Source organism: Notechis scutatus, chromosome 1 (assembly GCF_049901735.1).
Source record: "Notechis scutatus isolate UNSWTSFEM ecotype Mainland chromosome 1, rNotScu1.2, whole genome shotgun sequence".
NCBI classification, from domain to species: Eukaryota; Metazoa; Chordata; class Lepidosauria; order Squamata; family Elapidae; genus Notechis; species Notechis scutatus.
The window spans coordinates 317,054,176-317,074,979 of NC_142009.1; the positions used below are offsets into that span (position 1 = coordinate 317,054,176).

At 39.4% G+C, this 20,804-nt stretch overlaps 1 protein-coding gene across 4 annotated transcripts in view; it reads right to left on the bottom strand.

Moving 5' to 3' along the window:
* Window positions 1–17,527, bottom strand: part of FBXO34 (F-box protein 34) — a 67,233-nt gene extending 49,706 nt beyond the window's left edge. For 3 of the 4 annotated variants that reach the window (XM_026670218.2, XM_087952433.1, XM_026670220.2), the window contains exon 1: window positions 17,271–17,461. The gene's annotated coding sequence lies outside the window, so the exon portion shown is untranslated. Of the gene's footprint in view, window positions 1–17,270 lie in introns of all 4 variants that reach the window. The other variant, XM_026670219.2, reaches the window with a different exon arrangement.
* Between the last annotated feature and the right edge of the window lie 3,277 nt (window positions 17,528–20,804).

Here is a 20,804-nt window from a genome sequence, read left to right on the forward strand (position 1 = left end):
GTAGACCCCCATTCAAATTCCTCCTCTTCCCTGAACTGATCCAGGTCCTCTATGGCCTCCTCCAGTTCCCCTTCTGGGAGAGGGCTGTCCCTCTGTAAAGGTACCTGACCATGAGGAGGGTCCGATCTAGGCGAGGACCTGACTGATAGCGACTCGTGTTCGGGCGCCATCGAGAGGGGACCGGGCCTGGACACCTGTTGGAGACCCTCTGCAATCCCCTGGCGGATAGCCCGTTCCATCCATGCCCTCATTTGTGCAGGGATCTCGACTGTGGCGGGCTCCTCCTGGCGCAGACCAGCGGCCGTGGGCGTGAATGTAGCTTCGGGCGTCCGTCTGGTCGTTGGTCCGGGGACCTGATGCCCCTGGGATGAGCTGTGCCTGGAGAGGGAAGAGCAATCTGGAGGAGGGGTGTTTGTCTGGAGGTAGAGGGAATGGAGGGTGGGAGGGCTGGAGGCACCGGTTGTGACTCTCTAGATCGCCTGTCAAATTCTTTCTCCAATGCCTTATGGCGTCTTAGGGCGTCTCTTTGAGAGGCCTTAGAAGTTTCCTTAGCCTGTCTGCGCAAGTGGTAGGACTTAGATCTGGCCTTCAAGAAAGGGCCTTTAGCGGAATTGTCATCTGCCATTTTAGAAGGACTGTATATAAAGTTCTAAAGGCAGTTGGCTCGCCAAGGGTTCGACCTACAACAAAGGCCGGGTGTCCTTTCAGCTGGCCCGCGCCCCCTTCTGGAATTTAGATGTATATAATCTATAATATTAATATTGTTATTATTATTAATATATACATACGTATCTGTGTATAATTAAATATAATCCTATTAATATTGGTAATGTATTACTGTCATATATAATAAATAAATAATAAATAAATATTATACATATATATATATATGTTTTCTGAGGTTCTCACGGGTATTTAGTATGTGGATCTTTGGTTATTGGGTTTTCTCCGCGTAAGATTGGAAGTATCTGAGCAACGTTTGATGAAGTCTCATTCATCATCTTCAGGCTTCTGTCTTCAGCTCTGTGCTTCTCAGAGTGATCACTCTGAGAAGCACAGAGCTGAAGACAGAAGCCTGAAGATGATGAATGAGACTTCATCAAAGCTGCCTAGATACTTCCAATCTTATGCGGAGAAAACCCGAATAACCAAAGATCGATCTATCTATCTATCATCTATCTATCTATCTATCTATCTATCTATCTATCTAATTTTTTTTATTTATTTATTTTAACAAATATCTAATTAGAGAACTGGTTCAGCGCTCCCAGGAGGGAGTGACCCCAGAGATTGTTATTAATAGAATCCAATTCGCCAAATGAACGCCTGAGACTGGAAATAAGGCCTCTAGCAGCTAGAGCTCCCAGACAACAACCAGGAGGGATAGGCTGCTAATCCTTGCCCTGAGCGCTGCTGCGGAAAGCCAACAAGTTTGCTAATTTTAATTAAATTCACAGTACAGCACAGTAACAGCTCTCACGGGCTGGAAGGCCTGTGAATAGAACTAGCCCCTTCGCAGCCGCAATGAGGCCAGGAAAATGGTGCCCGAGCACGCGGCGGCACCCAAAATGGCGGCCGCCCACCATCTCCTTATTATCGGGCCGCTCAGAGCTAAACTAGGCCTCTCCGGCAAGTTTAGAGGCCGAGAGAGGCAGCCAGGAAAAATTCGCCCCTTCCCAGGGCGATCGGCATTCGTGGTGGGGGGGAACACCAGCTGCGCTTTTTGCAGCGCGATCGGATCAAGCCGCAACGAGGGCGGCGTAGAGAAGTGGCAGGAAGAAGCCGAATCGAGGGGGGGTTTGGCGCCGGAGCGCGATAAAACTGCCCGCTCTTTATCCCCCCTGGGGGCAAGGAACGCGCTCCCCTTCTACAGAGACACCCCAAATGCGCAGAGGCTAAGGAATGAACAAACAACAATAATTCAAACCTGAAATAATAAGGAAATTCTTGAATCGGCCAAGGAGTGGGAAATAACACAGCCTATTCTCACGAAGGCTGAGCATAAACTGGGGAACGCAAGGGAGCCACGTGATGGAGGGCGGAGCGTTCCTCAGTAATTAAGCTCAGCCTTCAACGACGCAGACTGAAGCATCTCCCACTCTCTGGATGATCCGAGCGGCTCTAAGGAGAACCACCAAGAACAATCCCACCAACACTGACAGGGCATGCCATACTTGTATAGAAACAGAGAGCAAATCACACTCCCTGCTAGCACTGATTGTTATCTAGTTGTGTAACAAAAAGTCTGCAAGAAAACAACTATGCTTAAAGATCAGCAAGAATTCCACCGATTAACCCTGAGCTATAAATATTATCTTCAATTGATACTGTTCCATTTATTCTATGGATACATACTTTTAGATTTCTTTTAAATATTACTGTTTGTACATAAGAAACGGAAACTCTATCAATTTTTAATATTGCCTTTTCATTTATAAAAAATATTTACAAGTAGTCCTTGACTTACAACCATACATTTAGTGACTGTTAGAAGTTACAACGGCATTGAAAAAAGTGAGTTGTCACTGTTTTCACACAACCATTGTAGCATCCCCATGGGCACAAGATCAAAAATCAGATACTTGACAACTGGCATGCATGTATGATGGTTGCAGTGTCCCAGGGTCATGTGATCACCTTTTGCAACCTTCTGACAAGCAAAGTCAATGGAGAAGCCAAATTCACCTAACAGCTGTGTTACTATCTTAACTGCAGTAATTCACTTAACAACTGTGGCAAGCAAGGTTGTAAAATGGGGGTAAAATTCATTTAACTATTCTCTTACTTAGCATGGGCTCAATTGCAGATGTGTCTTTATTTCTTCGTGGCCAGGAACAGCATCCAGAGAAGGGTGGCTGTTCTCTTCTAGTTGCAAGTTTCTGGTGGCACTTATGATCCCAATTAAATTCAACAAAGAGGGAACTGTCATCTTTTAATACAGCCTGATAATTTGCAGTTCTTATTCTGAATTCATTACTCTGCAAGTCATCAGTTCAGCCCTCCAGCAAAAACTATCTCACTGTTTGACCTTACAGGCAAGAGTATATATTATACACAATCCAGCAATAAACTGTGACTGTGTTTCCAGAACATACAAGTTCATCATCATGGCAGTTTAAATTATCATACAGCAGGTTCCCTTCAGGAGGAAAAACAGCATAGAAAAGTTTGGATATTTGCACATGAATGATACAGAAACAAGACACTGCCAGTCTAAGCTGAATTCAACATCCCTAATGTCCTTTCTGGCTTAACACCCAGGTTTCCATCAAAGCGCTATCAAGTAGCACATAGCCTGGTAACTTCCTGGCAAGGATCAAGTAAACCCTTATATTCTCAGCACTTTCCCCCTATAAGTTAGTTAAACCTTTCCTGTAAATAGAGGACAGCAAGAAAAAAGAAAAAACAACAAAACAAAATGAGCCCCCGGGCATTAGCTAAATGAGGACAAAAAGAGAGAGGAGGGGGAACACATAAAAACTTAAATCAAAGCACCTAGCAGCCTTTGTCTGGGCTTGGAAGCTAAACAAGCCTGGTCCTTGTTAATGCTTGGATGGGAGTCCACCTGGGAATACCAAAGCTATAGACCCCACTGGGAACCTGAAAGACCATCCCAAAAAGAGGCACAGTCACCTGAAAATCTTGCCAAGAAAACTGTAGTCCAGGCAGTAACCTAGACCAAGCACCGACAGGAAAAAAAAGGGTTACAGCATGATAGCTTTCAAACAAGAAATTTAGAAAAGTTTGAAATTGCTTACCAGCTGATTAAGAATGTATAAGATCAGTAAAAGTAGGTCAACTGGAACGTATTCCAAAACATACAACCATTCTGAAAAAAATCAAGACAACCATTCTGAAAAAAAGGGCTAACTTAAAACAGTTTAATTAAGACGACAGGAAGACCAAAGATTTTTAAAGCCATTTGGTTTTAAATTAATATTGTATCCTCGATAACTGAATCCAGACGCAAAAGACATATAATCAAGAAGTTCAGAATCAAGAAATTAATTCTAGGAGCTCAACAAAATAATTGCAAGGATGGAAGGTGTAGTAGTTACAAAGATAGAAGCCCAACACACTCAAGAATGCTGCAGAAATACAGTTTCCAGTATCCATCAATACATGCCAGGTAAGGCTACTGGGAGATTAATTCTACATCAGAGAATTTCTATGTAAATTTTGGTCAATTACTGTCATTGAAGCAGATGCAAACAGGCTCAAATTATCCTACTTTGCACACATTATTGTATGCGAAGTCCTAGGTCTCTGAAGGAGGCTCAGAGCAATCATTTGAAAAAAGCTCTACATCTCCCATTTTTGCAATGAACTCCCTGCTACACAAAATGGCTTAGCACCCAAGTCACATAAGACAATCTAAATAAATTACCCCCAAATCATCAATTCTAGTTTTCTATGTTTCTAAACATGCAAAGAAAAAAAAATATCTGAATAATGCACACACTGTTAAGGGTGAGATGCCGCAAGTATGTAGTCCATAGCTGGAGTAAAAAATCCAAAATGTTCTTCCCGCCCTCAAAATGGCAGTACCAAGTAAGAGGCATAATTTACCAATCATAAGCAATGAACAGGAGGCTTGTACAAGAGGATTCTTCAAGGTTTGGATTTATTATGTCCACTGAAACATCCTTAATGGCAACTATTTCTGGTTTCCTTATTTGCTTCTAAGTTATGCATAAAGAATTTTGGCACACTAGAAATCAGTAGGCAGAGTATGATCAAAAGAAAGAGATTAAACAAAGGCACAATCTACTCAGAATTGGGAAAATGAAGAAAGGTTTATGCTGGCAACAGTTTTTCCTCACAACAAAGTTGCTTGAAAGAAAAGAAAAATATATTCAATAAATTCAGACTTGCTCTTATGCCATTCATTGCTCAGCTCCCAGAAAGTCATGTCAATGGAAAAGCAAGCATATTTAAGTTATTGTAACCTTTGAACTCACAAAACAACTGTGTTCTCTGGAAAACACACATCAACAAGTATTAGTGAAAAACAGAGCTTTTTTAACAGCAGCTGGTGTGCCTAGAGATTTCACATCTATGTTTTAGATTTGCACTGCAAAGAACTGGCTTCAAAGCTTCACATGCTGGCTTCAAATGATTCAAAATATTTTCTGGAAAAACCACTTAACTTCTAAAGTTGTAAACAGGATGGCTTTGTCTGCAATGAATTGCCATTGCTGTAGGGCATTTTGAAAAAGAATCTCAGTGTTAACAACGGTAAACGTTTCTAAACCAAAAATATTTTTGCATTTTCCTATGCTACTATTCTTGAATGAGAGACTAAGGGGACATGCATGCTTCCTGTTCCACATCATTCTTTTCTCTACCATAATTTTTTTTATTTAGATTAGGGCACTGGGCCTATCTTTGAAGAGGGTTCAAAAACTGGCACTAGAGTAAAATTGGGAAACATTTAATTTCTAGCATACACTTTATAAAAAACAGCTATAAAAAGTGTAAAGTATTCGGTATGAAACTGATACATAGAATCAGTTTCAACCCAAATATATTCACTGTCTTCTACCAAAGTGTTCTCAGGCCTCATTCAATACCTGATTTTTTTTAATCCAATGAAGTTCAAAAGAGTTTGAAATCTGGATAAATGAAAAATCACCTTCGGTTCCCGTTTATAAACTTGCCCAACGTTTATCATTTTCTTCAGGAATCCCCTTATGTTCCCCCATCAAGAATGATTACAACAGGGCTTTTTCTGAGGAATTCCCTCAGAAACTGATCAGATAAGTCATATCTTTGCCAAATTTTGGTAAGCCAATAAAAATTGTTCCATTGAAGCTGCTTTTTGCTGGGCCAACTGCTTTCTGATTATTATAGGAATGTTTTGTTCTGGCCTTCTTTTGGACTGTTTGGTACAACAATGCTTTTAACACTGAACGTTCATTGCACTGTGGAGTCCTTTGAAATGTAACAAAAACTCATCTATATTTCATAACACTGACTTCAAAAGTAACAAAAGCACCTAACGTTTTGATAGAAACATATCATGAAATTATATGCTGTATCCAGTATCAAGGAAAGGAACAAGCAGCAGTAGTGAAACTTTTCATATATTTTACAAAAATATTCTAGTAAAAATAATGATATGTTGCAGTTGTGCAACTCTGCACTTTTAAGCTGTCTAAAACTAAACAGAAAACTACTTCAAAATCCCAGACTTTTGTATAAATGTTGCAAAATGGCATTTGTAGTTTTTCTAATGAATGCAGAATTCAAATTTAATTGAAAACAAAGCCACTTTCACTTACAATTTATTATATAAAACCCAATAAAAATTAAACATCCGGATAAAACAATTTCCAACCAGATTCTCAACAAAATTCAGGAATAAATCTCCAGAATAGAATGATTCCCTCTCCACAACTTTCCATATTTTTTTCAAAATCTCATCCAGAGGATCCTTCAACTATCTGGAACAAATTTAGGAGGTTCACAGAAAAAGAACAAGAGGACATTGCAATATGCAAGCAGATATTCCATTTGCAGAATATTTAATTCTATCCACTTTGAAAAATAGCTTTAATTTTTTATTCTGGGATAAAAAAATTTAATTTTAAACTGGGATCAGAAAATTAACAGAGATAAAAAATGCCTATATTTTGGGGAGCATTATCAATAATTATTTCCCCAATGACTACCCCCCGAGAAGGCCTTTCAATAGAGATATGAATGTCTGAAGGTTGTGACAAGCAGGCTGTTCATATAGCCTTCTCTCAAAACCATAAATGGCTTTGAAACTTAAGCTTTTAGGGTTATTTTATGGCACCAAAAATATAAAATTCCCATTATACCTTCTCACTTCAAAACAGACACATTGCGAGGAAGAAGGCGGAGCCTCCTCGCTGACGGACCGTAGATCGTGACTCTCTGCGGCTATGGTCCATGCTCTTTCGTTGGAGAGCCCCGATTATTACAATTAGGGGCTGAAGCTGCCTTGGAGGGGTGGCGGAGTAAGGGGAAGCCGCAAGCCAGGTTGAGGGGAGCTACATCTCCCTTCCTGGGCTTGGTCTTTTTCCCCCCAAAGACGACTGCAGCGGTGGTTTAAAATGGCCACCCCGAAGAGGAGGACTCAGCTGGATTAAGATTTGTGCAGGAGGGAAGAAAGAGGTGGATAACATCTGAACCGGGACAACTGGGCAATACAACTAAACAAAAGTACCCCGGGATTAAGGTAACATGGAATTTTTAAGAAAAGAAAAGTGAGCGGCGAAATTACAAAGGGACAGGGGGGGAAAAAGAAAATATTTTTGACAGCTAAGCGGGGCTTCGAACCGGGAAAGAAGCTGGAACTAAAGATTTAACTAAATTGGACTAAAATATTTTGGGAATAAACAGGCATAAAATAAAGCTGGACTTAAGATTGTCAAAAAATAATAATAATAAAGTTTACAAATTGGAGACTGGACTGTGCTGGAATATTGAGGTTCGAAAAACCCTAAATAAAAAAATAGGGGGAAAAGGTGAAGACTTTGTATAATGGAGAGTGCCACCTTTTGACAAAAACTTGAGCTCAAACAAAAGGGAAAGCATCCTGTTTCTGAATGAACTTGTGTGGATATAACACTAAAGAAATATTGAAACAAAGTAAGAATCTTAGAAAGTGAAAGCAGAACCAGAATAAAGAAAAAAGCAAGGAAAGCCTGACTGTGGGATTGGTTGATGTTTTTGGTATAGACCGTCGGCTGGAATAACTGAGAACTTTAGAACTTTAGAAAATTGAAAGAAGAAAGAAGGAAAGTAGAAGTGTTTTTGTGTGTGTGTGTGGACTAACGATCATAAAATATAAGAGTGTGTAATGATGATATCTCTGGGAATTAAAAATGGAACTTAAAAATATGAGAGAATTACTACAAGAAAGAGGTAAATCACTTTGCTCTGTGTTAGAAAAAATGGAAATGGCGATTGAAGAACAAGAAGAAAGAGCTTCAGAAGAGGAGGAGTCGACTTAAGGAGAAGACATTTTAAATGGACAATTAACGTAAAGAACACTACAAAGAAGTGGGGGGGAAAGGAAAGTTAAAAAGTTGAAATTTAAGAAGGCAATCAAAAGAGGGAATACCTGTGAAGTCAGGAAAGGCAGAAAGACCCAGTGGAAAAGGGGAAAGGAAGATATTAAGAAAGAGAGGGATATAAACTGGAATGAGAAAAGATATGGGGAAAAGAGGGGGAGGAGAAGCAGTAAGAAACAGGTGCATGAAATAAAGAAATACAGAAATAGTAAAATGTTGAAAAGAAATTGTTTTTTCAGAGATAATGGTTGATGAATTAAAAAGGGGATTCTGCAGGCTGACAAGGGGTAATACGAATATTTCTGCAATTAAAAAATATTTAGAAAATAGGGTAATATAGATACTGATAACTCTTATTAAAAATCAAGGGGGGGAAATATGCTGTGGAATCCAAATGAAAAGATGTAATGATTATTATTGTAACTTCTTAAAAATAATGGTTTATTGGGAATCGATGAGGGAATAAAGGTATATTTTAATCATTGAGGTGTCACACTCAAAACAGTAAAAGGGGGGAACCTATACTCGTTTTTATTTTTTTAGTGTTAAAATTTGTATTAATCTAGAATTTATAAAAAGAATGTGTAATGGAAAGGGAATATGACAGACTAAAGAACCAACTAAATAAGTTAATATAGACTATTAAAAGCAAGGAGAGACATTGGTAACTTTTATTATTATGTCCACTAAAAAGAGATTTTTGTTTTTAATGTGAAAAACTGAATAAAATTTGTTTTTAAAAAAACAGACACATTGCCACAAAGATGTGCCCTCTGCTGGTAAATGCACCAGTTGGGAGAAGGCTAAATTATTTACTCTCCTTCCACCAACACGTTTAAATCAAAATCAAAATCCAATGGCTGAGAGAGTGAGTAACGGGTCTCTAAATTCATCCAGCTGGCATCATGCCTAAGGTATGAGTAGAACTCACAGTCACCCACTTTTTAGCCTAAGCCTACACAATATAAAATTATATTCTTTTTGCCATCCTAGGGGTTCTCCTGTAATAATCTACAATGGCATTGAATTATTTTTCTCGCCTTTCGAAAGTATTTTTATACACTCATGGTGTTCTATAGAACCAGTCGTTATTATTCCGCAGTTCAGAGAACTGGCAAATCATGCCCCTGGCTGGCCCCTCCCCTCCCAGTCAGTCCTTATCATGCATGCGCAGCATTGCACACATGTCCAACATCACTGACTGTGTTCTTCCCAGTCACTCAAGGTATTTTTCCCCTCCCAACGATCAGCTGTTCCTATGATCAGCTGTGCTGGGATTCCCCTCGCTTAATTACTGCTTCGCCCAGGAGGCTTCCCTGAGGCCCAATTGGAGGGGGGGCGCAGCATACACACCCCTACACACCTCTCTACTTTTTGCCTTCCTGGACCCCAGGAAAGCTTCCTGGGAGCAAAAATGCCTCCCCAGGAGGCTTCCCTGAGGCCCAGAAGGCTCAAAAAATGGGGGGGGGGGTGTTGCTGCAAAAAAAAAAGCCATGCCCACCCAGTCATGCCCACCTAACCGATTGTTACAAAATGTGAATCCCACCTTTCATGATTGCATGAAATACTTCAGCTATTCAGATCTTCACATAGCTAATTCAAACGAAAATCCATCAATGTATTTGCATCCGCAGCATTAATATGGAAGTATTTCTTTACATTTGGATTACAAATTTTCAATGAAGCGCCTACCAGATATTGACTACTGCCGTTCTGTATTCTAATCAGCCTAGCGAAAGGCAATGCTTCTCAACCTCAGCAACATGCTAGCATGAGAAATTCTGGGAGCTGAAGTTCATAGATCAAAATTGTTGAGGTTCAGGAACACCGAACAATATGAAATGTCAAGAGCAGGTCCATGCACCTGTCCATTTTGATCATGAGTGTATAAAAATACTTTCTGAAGACGAGAAAAATAATTCAATGCCACTGTAGATTATTACAGAACACCTAAGATGGTGAAAAGCATATAATTTTATATTGTATAGTAATTGAAGGCTTAGACTACAAACTGGGTGATGTGAGTTCTACTCCTGCTTTAGGAATGATGCCAGCTAGATGACTTTAGAGACCAGTCACTCACTCTTTCAAACCTAGAAAGAAGGCAAAGCAAACCACTGCCAAGAAAACTACATCTTTTTCAGATAGTCTCAGACATTTCGCAGAAGTCAAGCTTAAAAATGTACAGGTAGCATATACAAAGTTTCATTATTATTTGCAATGTAATTTGCTTCACAAATTGCAGTTGAACATACTGTGATTAGAACAATATGTTTTTGAGTGGTTTTACTAGATTATTAGAAATGACATATTTACTATTTTTGATAAATTTGAATAAAGAGTAGCAATAACCTGTGTTAAAATTGTAAAATTGTAAAAAAAAATATTAGTATGTTCAACAACATATCAGCCAGCCCAGGAATGCCAACCCCCATGATTCTTTAATGTTACCACTCTACTCAGTGTCCCAGCATGCCCAATATGGACTAAAGATGTTGGTTCAAACCACAGGCTCCCCATCTCTGAGCCAGCCAGCAAAGCAATGTGGGATATAATATTTATATAAAAATGACCTATTTTATCACATTAAAAAACACAGAAAAAGAATATTCTGTAGATGCATGTATTGTTGAGAGAACCTTTTGTGGTTCAAGAAACGGACCCCTTTTGCAATACAAGGTCAAGTACTGAAATCATTTGATTTCAGTACTAAATTTAAGAGAGAAAAAAAAAACTCAACAGAAGTATGTGCAATACAGACCTGTTTTTAAACATTTTCTCAAAGGAAACAAGTCATACAAGACCAGGAAATGGGTACAGACTATGTGTAAGGGAGTTGTGCTGACTGTGTCATGATTACTCAATACAACAAAGTTTTATTTTTGCTGCTGTGTATCTATTGAAATCCCAGTAAAAACAATTGATAAAACAGGGTCATGCAACCAGATGTGTGTGTGTGTGTGTGTGTGTGTAGATAGATATATATGCTGAGTGCAAAAGAAGCACAACTACTGAAACTACGTTGAACATTTCATTCCGTCACTGCCACTCCCTTACTTTGCAGCACTCAGTATCCCAATCACACCCAGTCCCTGAAGCTAAAGATTAGGCATTCTAGTATTGAGGAAATGCACTGCAAGTATTTTCCACTTATGATTTCAAGGACCACACTTGATGCTGGTAAAAGTCCAGAAGTAAGTTTACAGTAGAAACAGCAAGTGTAATTTATGGGTTTGCTGGGAAGTGGAGAGACAAGGAAATATGTCAAATGCCACAACTCTGCTTGGACAAGTTAAATAACATCTGGGAAATACTGTAAGTTATTGTTCCATTCTCAAAAACGCCCCTCTGGGACTAACACTGAGGTTTAGTTTCTGAAGAGACTTTTATAGTCTATATACAGTTTGTAAACTATTATGATGTACTTTTAAAGCTGCCACATTAGTATCCATATTTATCCATGACCTTAGGCAGAAGCAGCAACTGAGAATATTTTGCTTTTTTATTCTACAGAATTTAACAGAAGAAACCACGCTGAAGTCAGGCTCCAAAACTGGGAGCCTCCCCCAAAGAAAAGCAGAACATGTGGGAGATGATATCTCTGAGCAACACTTCATGTATATTTTTTTTAGCACCAAATTGTCTCTAAGAGTGCTGGAGAAGGGAGAAATGGTTAAATTGCTTTCCCATGACTATCCTCTATGCTAAACCAGGTTACAGATTGGCTTACAGTGGCAGCCAAAACTAGAACATGAGTTTGTAATGTTAACTTGCTCTAAGTATGATTTGACATATCTAAATCCAGGCTACTACACTAATTTACAATTAGGGAAGCTCTACAGAAAGGGCCTGAGGTACTACTGTATTATGGTGTTATTCATTTGACATATATAGAGATATGTGGCATACCTTTGGGGAAACATAAAAGATAATGAAAAAGATTAGCCTTTTTCCCACAGCCTGCACAATGGCTCTCAGTTCATATAGATTAGGAAGTGCTTCCTGGTGAAATGCTTTTTATGATATTTGGTCTTAGCAGCAGAGAGAGAAAGTGCTATCAAGGTACTTCTCTGAGGGGGTCTTTGGCGCTCTCTGAGCTTAGTTATTTTCTTGCAGACATTTCATTACCCAAACTAGATACCATCATCCCTAGCACTGATGATCCCAAAAGTACTTTTTCAAAAGGCAACTGGGCATTGTTTTTCCTTGAAGATGTTTCACTTCTCATTCAGTTCTTCAGAAGCTTCTTAGATGAGAAGCAAGACGTCTTCAAGGAACAACAAAGGAAGTCCTGTTGCCTTTTGAAAAAGCACTTTTGGGACAACCATGAGCTGGATGACTGAGAAGCTCCATAGATATAGCACTGATGATGTTACCTAGTAATTAAATGTCTGCAAGAAAACACCCAAGCTCAGAGAGCATCAAAGAACCTCATTTCAACCCTGAGCTACAAATATTCTACTTTAAGGGTACTTCTCTTGATTAAGTGTGACACAATTTGTATATCAGTTCCCTAACCACAGTTTCTTGAATATGATCAGTATTTACCAACAGGATCCCTGACCAGATTTCTCCATTTCTTTTCAGGTAAGCTTCAGAATTCTTAACACTAAGTATTTTTTATTTATTTAACCTCAACACAACCGCATACAACTCTTGGCAGTTCACATGATATGCTATAAGCATGACTATTCATGAAGTGATGACTGCAACATGAAGCCAAGATAAAAGCATATTCCCACATCTACATATAAGTCAGCCATGTCATTTTTAAAAAATAGTCAACAAACTCACTCTTATAAGCCTCACAACTCTTTAAAAAACAGAAGATTGATTATTTGTTATTAAATAGTATCCGGTACTCCAACAAACCACTCATATCTCAAACCAGCAGCACTTCAGCTCCTTAAGTTTAAATTGAAGAGGTTGTATGCCTATCTTTAAAAATCATCGGAGTACCTCTGTCTTCAAAACAAGAATAGAAATATTCAATTGTGATTTCACACATGGCAAATTAACAAGGCTGATTTAATTTAAAGCCTCTAAATTCATGAAATCCTCTGCCTCCCAAAATACTAGCAAACAACACCTTCTGGCACACAAACAAGGGAGATCTTAGGACAGCAATATTAACACTTTCAACCAATCAATATTTTAGCTGCACAATGGAAGTGCAAGTGATGAAGAAATCAAATTCTTTCTCCCTTTCCAGTCTGAATGGAATCTACGTATTCTGGCCAGACTTGGGAGATAGAATTCTATACTTCCTTATCAAGGGTATCAAACTGCATTTGATACAAGTTTGTAATCTATGCTCATTAGGTACGGATTAAGGCATCCTGCAGACAAGAATGTGATGGGATAAAGAAAAAGGCAATCTTATATATGTTGTCTTTTAGAACAGTGATCCCCAACCTTTTTTATGCCGCGGCCCGGTACCGGCATCAGCTGGGCGCCGCGGCCCGGTACCGGCATCAACTGGGCGCCGCCATCTTTTTTTGATGAAAAAGTGCTTCCGGTGACCTCACGGAAGCACTTTTTCATCAAAAAAGATGCGGCGAGCCTTTCGGTGAGCTTTTCCAGGTAGAAATGGCTTTCTACCCGGAAAAGCTCACGAGCGCGCCGCCATCTTTTTGATGAAAAAGTGCTTCCGGTGAGCTTTCTACCCGGAAAAGCTCACCGGAAGCACTTTTTTATCAAAAAAAGATGGCGGCGCCCAGCAACCAGCGGCCCGGTAGGACTTGTTCTGCGGACCGGTACCAGTCCGCGGACCGGTGGTTGGGGACCCCTGTTTTAGAAGGTGCAACACAGATTAAATTTAACCATAATTATACTTTCTGATTATTCTGCCTACAGGGACATATTGGTTTGATGAAAAATAAAACCAAGTAAGAAAAAGTGAAGTTTGATTCGTTCTGTCTATATTTTTAATCTAATAACCCAGGGTGATGTTCTTTCCATTAGTTAATAAAAGGCTCAGGCTGGTTGGTAATCTAATAGTGTTGCTGAAAGTGTATATGTAAATATTTGGTAAATACAAATCTGGAAAGCACCACCAGTTACTATCATTATTGATTTTGCTTTAAAAAGAGAAAAATATTAATATATTTAACCAGGCCATTGAACACATCACTATTGGTTTCAGAGACACTATCTTGCTCAATATTTTAAATGTAATGCTATTTCATTCATTACACACTCATTTGAGCTCATTAATATGCAATATTAATATATTGAGAAGTGCTGCTCTGCATGTTACAACATTTTGTTCAATCCAATTTCACAATAGCTTTATGTAACTGTCATTGTACCATAGTGAGACAGAGGAAAGGCAGGCAACAAAACATGCACAAAAGCAGGGAAAACCCATGAACCTTTTTATATATCTATTGCATTAATATATTGCATTTAAAAAAAACATTGCTTATCCATAAACTATGGCTCCCAAGTCATAGAGGCACCATACCACCACCAATCGCTACACAACATCATTCCAAAGTTAGGTGGATCTAAATAGTTTATAGATGTCTAAATATGCAAAACAAAGTTTAGACATTCAGCAAAATGAAATACTGAAGCTTAATCTGGATGATGGCACTGCAGGTATTGCATGTCTGCTGTTGTTTACATGAAGAATAACCAGAAAGACTCTGCTTAGGATTTTTTTAAGGTATTTTATTAGGGGCTTTTTAATTTTTGTTTTGGTATCACCTTGAGATATATCTCCATGATGGTACATAATAGTAACCACTTCATTATCAAGATAACTCTAAACTTATGGCAGAATTGGCAGGGTCCACTCTTAAAAATTGGGAGGGGAAGCTGAAGGCACAGCGGATAAGATAATTTCCTACAAGTGAACTGGGGAATGAGAAAAAAGACCCCCTGAGTGTTAAATCTTTATTATGTTAAATTTTTCTATTCTCCCTATTTCAAAATGGAAAGAAACTTGATGTTAATGGAGTGGCTTATATAGAATGTGATGGTTGCAGATTCTTTATTCTTTACTACTGTAGGATTCCCAAAGACTGTTTTACTATGAAATATCTCGTTCCCATTATCTATTACCATGCTGAACTGCACTTACAGAAGCTGCAGTCCAATATCTCTGAAGGGCACTAAAGAAGGCTACAATACAGATTCAAGAAGAGGAAGCTTAAACTGTAATTGACCATAATATCTAATAGATACTACTTGTCAATTTCACCAGATTTTCTTCACTGCTTCCCAGTAAAAAACAGTGATATAAATGGTCTTATGATAGAAAAAGAACAGGTAAGAAAACTATCCTAGCTATCACTGCTCAAAGAAAGAACTGTATTTTAAAGTCAGCAATAGCAGTAATAACTGGAGCATTTTAAAGGATGAATGGCTGAAGTTTCCTCAACAGAAGCAGAAATGTTTCAGATAAATTTTTCATTGCACACTAAGCTTTCCTGAAGGTTTGCATTTATATAGCTTTAAAGCAGGGGTAAGCTACTTTTTTCTATCAAGGGCTGCATTATACAAAATCTGTACCATGAAGCAAGCAATATAGAAGCCACAATCCAAAATAGAAACACCCCTCTGACACCTCTTTGTTCTTTTCTTTTCTTTTTAATACCCTTTCTCTCTCAAACAACAGGTTACAGAGAAGGGACTAATAGCTCTTATCAGAAGTCTGACCAATTCTATTTTAGAGGATTTTTAGAATTAAACCAAGACTTGAATGCTACCCTAAAGCCACATGTGATCCATTCCTGTGTAAACAAATGTATAAGTAAAATCTAAAAGCAATCTTATAAACCTTGCATTGCAACTACACAGGAAATGAGAAAGTCATTCATTCAGAAGAATCAAGAAACTGGTTCTAGCATCATAGCATTATTCATGCGTATAGACCCAATCAAACATAAGAGCTGCCACTATTATGGACAAGAGCACACATTAATGTACCCAAAATACAACCACCAGAGGTTTAGACTGACTTATAATTCCCATTTCTCCTCAACCACCATATTCAATGGTAATTCTGGTTTAAAGCTGATTTTTTTTAATAGTTGATATAAATTCAGCTAAAAGATGGGGAGGGGGGTGAAGAAATCCAACAAGTAGGAAAATTGAACTGAGATAAAAAAAATCAATTCTTAAGTCTTCCATTTGGAATGAAATTGATAACACCACATGTATTTGATTTTACCTGTAGGCCTAAGAGGGTGCCTATGTAAGTGCATCTCTCCTACACACTGAAGCTGTTCCCTAAGATGCAAAGATGCACCAGTTTCTTCCACATTATGGAAACAGACACAGAAAAATAATAGTACTGTAAGTTCAAAAATCAGGGACAGAAGCCCTTATAATACAGCTAGCTGGTCATTTTGCTGGGTTTTACAAATTCATTTGACTGGGATTCCAACCCTGCATGGGGTAAACGGTATGGTCTTGTAATTATTGCAATGGAACAGATAACAGTCTGCTCTGGCTAAATTTTGATTGTAAGGTTTGAGAAAATCTTAATTATAGTTGTAATGAATTGTTATTCCAACACCCAGTCACAGATCCCTCATATCAGTATTTCCCAATATCAAATGATACTTCCAAATCTTACAAGCAAGAGCAGCGTCCCCACTTCCCCCTGCATGATAAAAGACCCCTTTGAGTTAAAAAAAAAAAAACCAGAAGGTTGAGCCGCCTTTTTCAACTGTGAAAGCAAATGCAGCCAACATCTTAAACCAAAATCTAAACATGGAGGACCTTCATCTCTCATCCAGAGAGAACGTTCAGAAGCAGGAATTCAAAAACCGATCTCGATTTTATATAGTCGGAATATTATTTTCCTTCCTTCCCTTTCCACTTCTCCCCTTCCACGACCTTCGGATATGGGGGAAAAATTCAAATCCCTAACTCTTAATCATAGACAAGGAAAAGAGTCTCCACCCCAAATTTCCCCACACCGGAGTGCAGAGGGTCCTGGCTCCTAAACTCATCATTTCCCCCTCCAGCCTCTTAGATATTGGAAACACCGCACGGCCATTCTCCCAAATAGACCCGGGGAGGGAAGGAGAGAGCAGGTCTCCGAGGCTGCTGCTTCCGAAATGCGTCCTTGAACGATGGACGGGAAGCCCCTCGCGGGCATCAGGCGTGGAGAAAAGGGGACCCCGGGCCCCATCGGAATGGGAAAAGAGGCAGCTGGGTCCAGGCGACTACGGCGCCGGCCGTTTCTAAAGAGGCCTGCGAGTGTCTTACCTAACGAGGAGGCAAACCGAGCGGCAAGCTCCAGGGGCCTCCGCCGTCTCCCGCCGCGGTTCCCTTTGCCGACGTCTCCTCTTGCCCCTTCCCTCGCTCGGCCCCAACTCGGCGGGGAGGAGCCTCCGCCGAGGCCTCTCGCCAATCCAGGCCCGAGGCGGAGCCGCGATGCCGAGCCCGGAACCGCCCGAGAGCCCTCGGTTGGCGCCGGGCCAGGCGAGGAGGCCCTTTTTGACCCCGCCGGCTTCCTCTGCCCTCTCGTTTTCCTCTGCCGTGCCAGGAACCGGCGGATCAGCCGCCCACTTCTGAGTGAATTTCAGGCCGTGCGCCAAGTTAAAGCCGCCGAATATACGCCGCTCACCCACCGCCACCTCCAGTATCGGCGGCAGCTGCACAAAAGCCATGCTCTTTTACGACATGGATACCTATAGGAAAACGCCAGGGGTAGAACAGGCTTGGTAGCACCTTTGCTTAAAAGCCAGGTGTTGGACCTTTGTTACTACCAGTTTGGCTTCGTTTACCACTACATGCAGATTTTAGATCCAGGTTTACACCTTTTTAAAATCAGGTACGAACCTGATTCAGTATTTAATTTTGGGACAACATAATACTGCACTTTTTTTAAAAACCAGGGGCTCCTATACTTTTTGCAATCATCTTCCCTGAATGTATTCTTAATGTATACATCTCCCCTAAATAAATCCAAACACCAAAACACAAATGAACAATGAAAACAATACAATTAAATTTAGGGAAAGTTAGATTTATTTTAAAAATGTACAACTAAAGGATTCTTCAAGCCTTCCCTGGAGTCTACATACCAAAGGGAGATATATCTGGCAGTTGGTAAATCCTGTTTTAAACCTTGGTGTAGCCTTTTAAAGCTGGGTTGCTTATTTTTATTTTTTTAGAAGTGTAATGTTAACTTTAATGACAGTCTGATAACATCTTTTTTAAAAAACATAAGCTTAGATCCAGCATGTTACCAGCCTCCTTTGCATTGCCAGGGATTCACATACCATTATTAAAAATTAAAAACAGCATGTCTATATTCTATTTTTAATGTATATTTTTCTCCAATCAATAGACCTGTCTCTCTTGTGATCTTTCCTGAGATAAATTAAAATATCACTGTTGTTTCTGTGTAGCCAGGAAATTTAATCATTGCACTTCTCAAGATTTTTAACTGCTGAATAATACTCCTTTATCACTAAGGTGTTTGTTTTAATGAAAAAAAAACAATGGCTGCAGATGCTGCACCAATTTTTCAAGGTGGCAGATTTGCCAATCAAGAGATATGAAGAGAACTGAGAAAAGCCCCCTACTGAACAATTTAGAAAACTAAAGGAATATTGTGCTGCCTGAGACAAGACAAATATCATTGGAGAAGACAGAAGATATAGTGGCTGGATTGACATATCATGGTTAATACATGGTTTGTAAAGCCACTTAATTGGATTTCTTGCTTTCAGACTTTATATGAACCAGGCAAACCAGATTATGGTTCAATGTGGAATTTCATGTTCCTAATCATACCTTCTTTATTTTTCAATTACTGTATACACATTCCTTCTGATCAGTTCAATCTACATGTGTACATAATCTTTTTTTAAGGTGAAATATTTGATATTTACATTATGTAGTTGTGAAGTCAATCTGCTTTTACAGTACTTCAAATGGAAAGCTACTACTCAGTCATTTGAATCAGACTTTTCTGAAGAAATCTAAAGGTTTTGGCCTGAATGTAGCTAATAGATCAATGGTAGCTAACCTTTTTCGGCTCCCATGCCAATAATTGCGCCATATTACACAACACTACTTTAGACTCCCCTTTATTAAATAAACAGATAACATTCATCTACAAAGTTAATTATAGCTATATCAGCCAAACCTAGACTCTTACCTTCTTTAACCTCTTTTACTTGTAAGAACCAGCAAATGGAATGAGGCTTTGGCCTGAGATCTAAAAAGGCATTGTAACTGGAGTGTTACCTGAATACACCAGTGTAATCCAAAGGTTCCCTAAGCATGTCTGTATTTGCAATATATAGCTCAGTATATATGTTCCTAGTCATTGCAAGTTGGGCAGTATATAAATAATATTTATTACTAATATATATTTATTAATAATAAAAGTAACTGCTGGAATGGCCTCTGGAAGTTGTAGATCAAGGGTGTGAAACTCAAGGCTCATGGGCCGAATCCAGCCTGAGGGGTACTTAGATCTGGCCTGTGGGACCAGCCCACGGTGCCTTTGCCAGTGAAAGCGGGGTGTGGGGGGGAGGCATTTTCACTGGCAGAGGGCTATCAAAACAAACTAAAAACAAATGGAGAAATATTTCCCCTTTTGCATTTGAGCATGCAAAACAGGGCAGGAAAGGAGAAAGGGAAAGAGGAAAGACAAAGAAGAAGAAAAGATGGGAAGAGAGCAAGGAAGAAGGAGAAGGGGGAAGGAAAAGGAAGGCAAGGCAGATTATGAGTGAGGGAGTTTCAGGGAAGTCCTGTCTTAGCACTTGGCCACCACAGATGCCCCTGACATGAGTCCCATGTGACACCCGGCCACGCCACCCCAGCCCTCCAAAGTTAAACACAACCCTGATGCTGCCCTCAATGAAATTGAATTTGACACCCGTTGTTGATTTTTAACAAGATTGAATAGCCATTTGTCAGAAATTATATGAGGTCTCCTGCTTGAGCAGGGCTTGAAGACTTCCAAGCTTCCTTCCAACTGTTATTCTGTTAATATAATAATTGTACCCCTCTGTGTTTGTAAATACCAATACAGTACTAATGCTACCCCTATCCAGAATCGAGGAGCCAATTTTCCCTGTTAATCAAGTTGCCAGTTTGCTTTCCTATGGTTGATAAACTTCACCTTCTATCGTTACAGTCCCTGTGGGATAATCTACAAAGGGTAGACAAGATCTTGCTATACCTCCTGCTTGTCATCCACAACATTTCTCAAATCATGCTTTCCTCTTCTTTAGATGAATTTTACCATCCCAGGAACAAAACCAAGCTTCAGCAGTATAATACTGCCATGTCCATTTTAGATTAACTAGTTCTACCAGTTACTAAAACCAGCAATTAATCTTCAACAGCTGGAGCTATCGCAATTCTCTTAGGTCAGTCAGTGTATACACTGCTCAAAAAAAATAAAGGGAACACAAAAATAAGACATCTGAATGAATGAAATATTCTTATTAAATACGTTGTTCATTACATAGTTGAATGTGCTGACAACAAAATCACACAAAAATTATCAATGGAAATCAAATTTAGCAACCCATGGAGGTCTGAATTTGGAGTTACACTCAAAATTAAAGTGGAAAAAAACACTACAGGCTAATCCAACTTTGATGTAATGTCCTTAAAACAAGTCAAAAGGAGGCGCAGTAGTGTGTGTGGCCTCCATGTGCCTGTATGACCTCCCTACAATGCCTGGACATGCTCCTGATGAGGATGGCCTCCTGAGGGATCTCCTCCCACACCTGTACTAAAGCATCCCCCAACTGCAATGTGGCATTGGTGGAT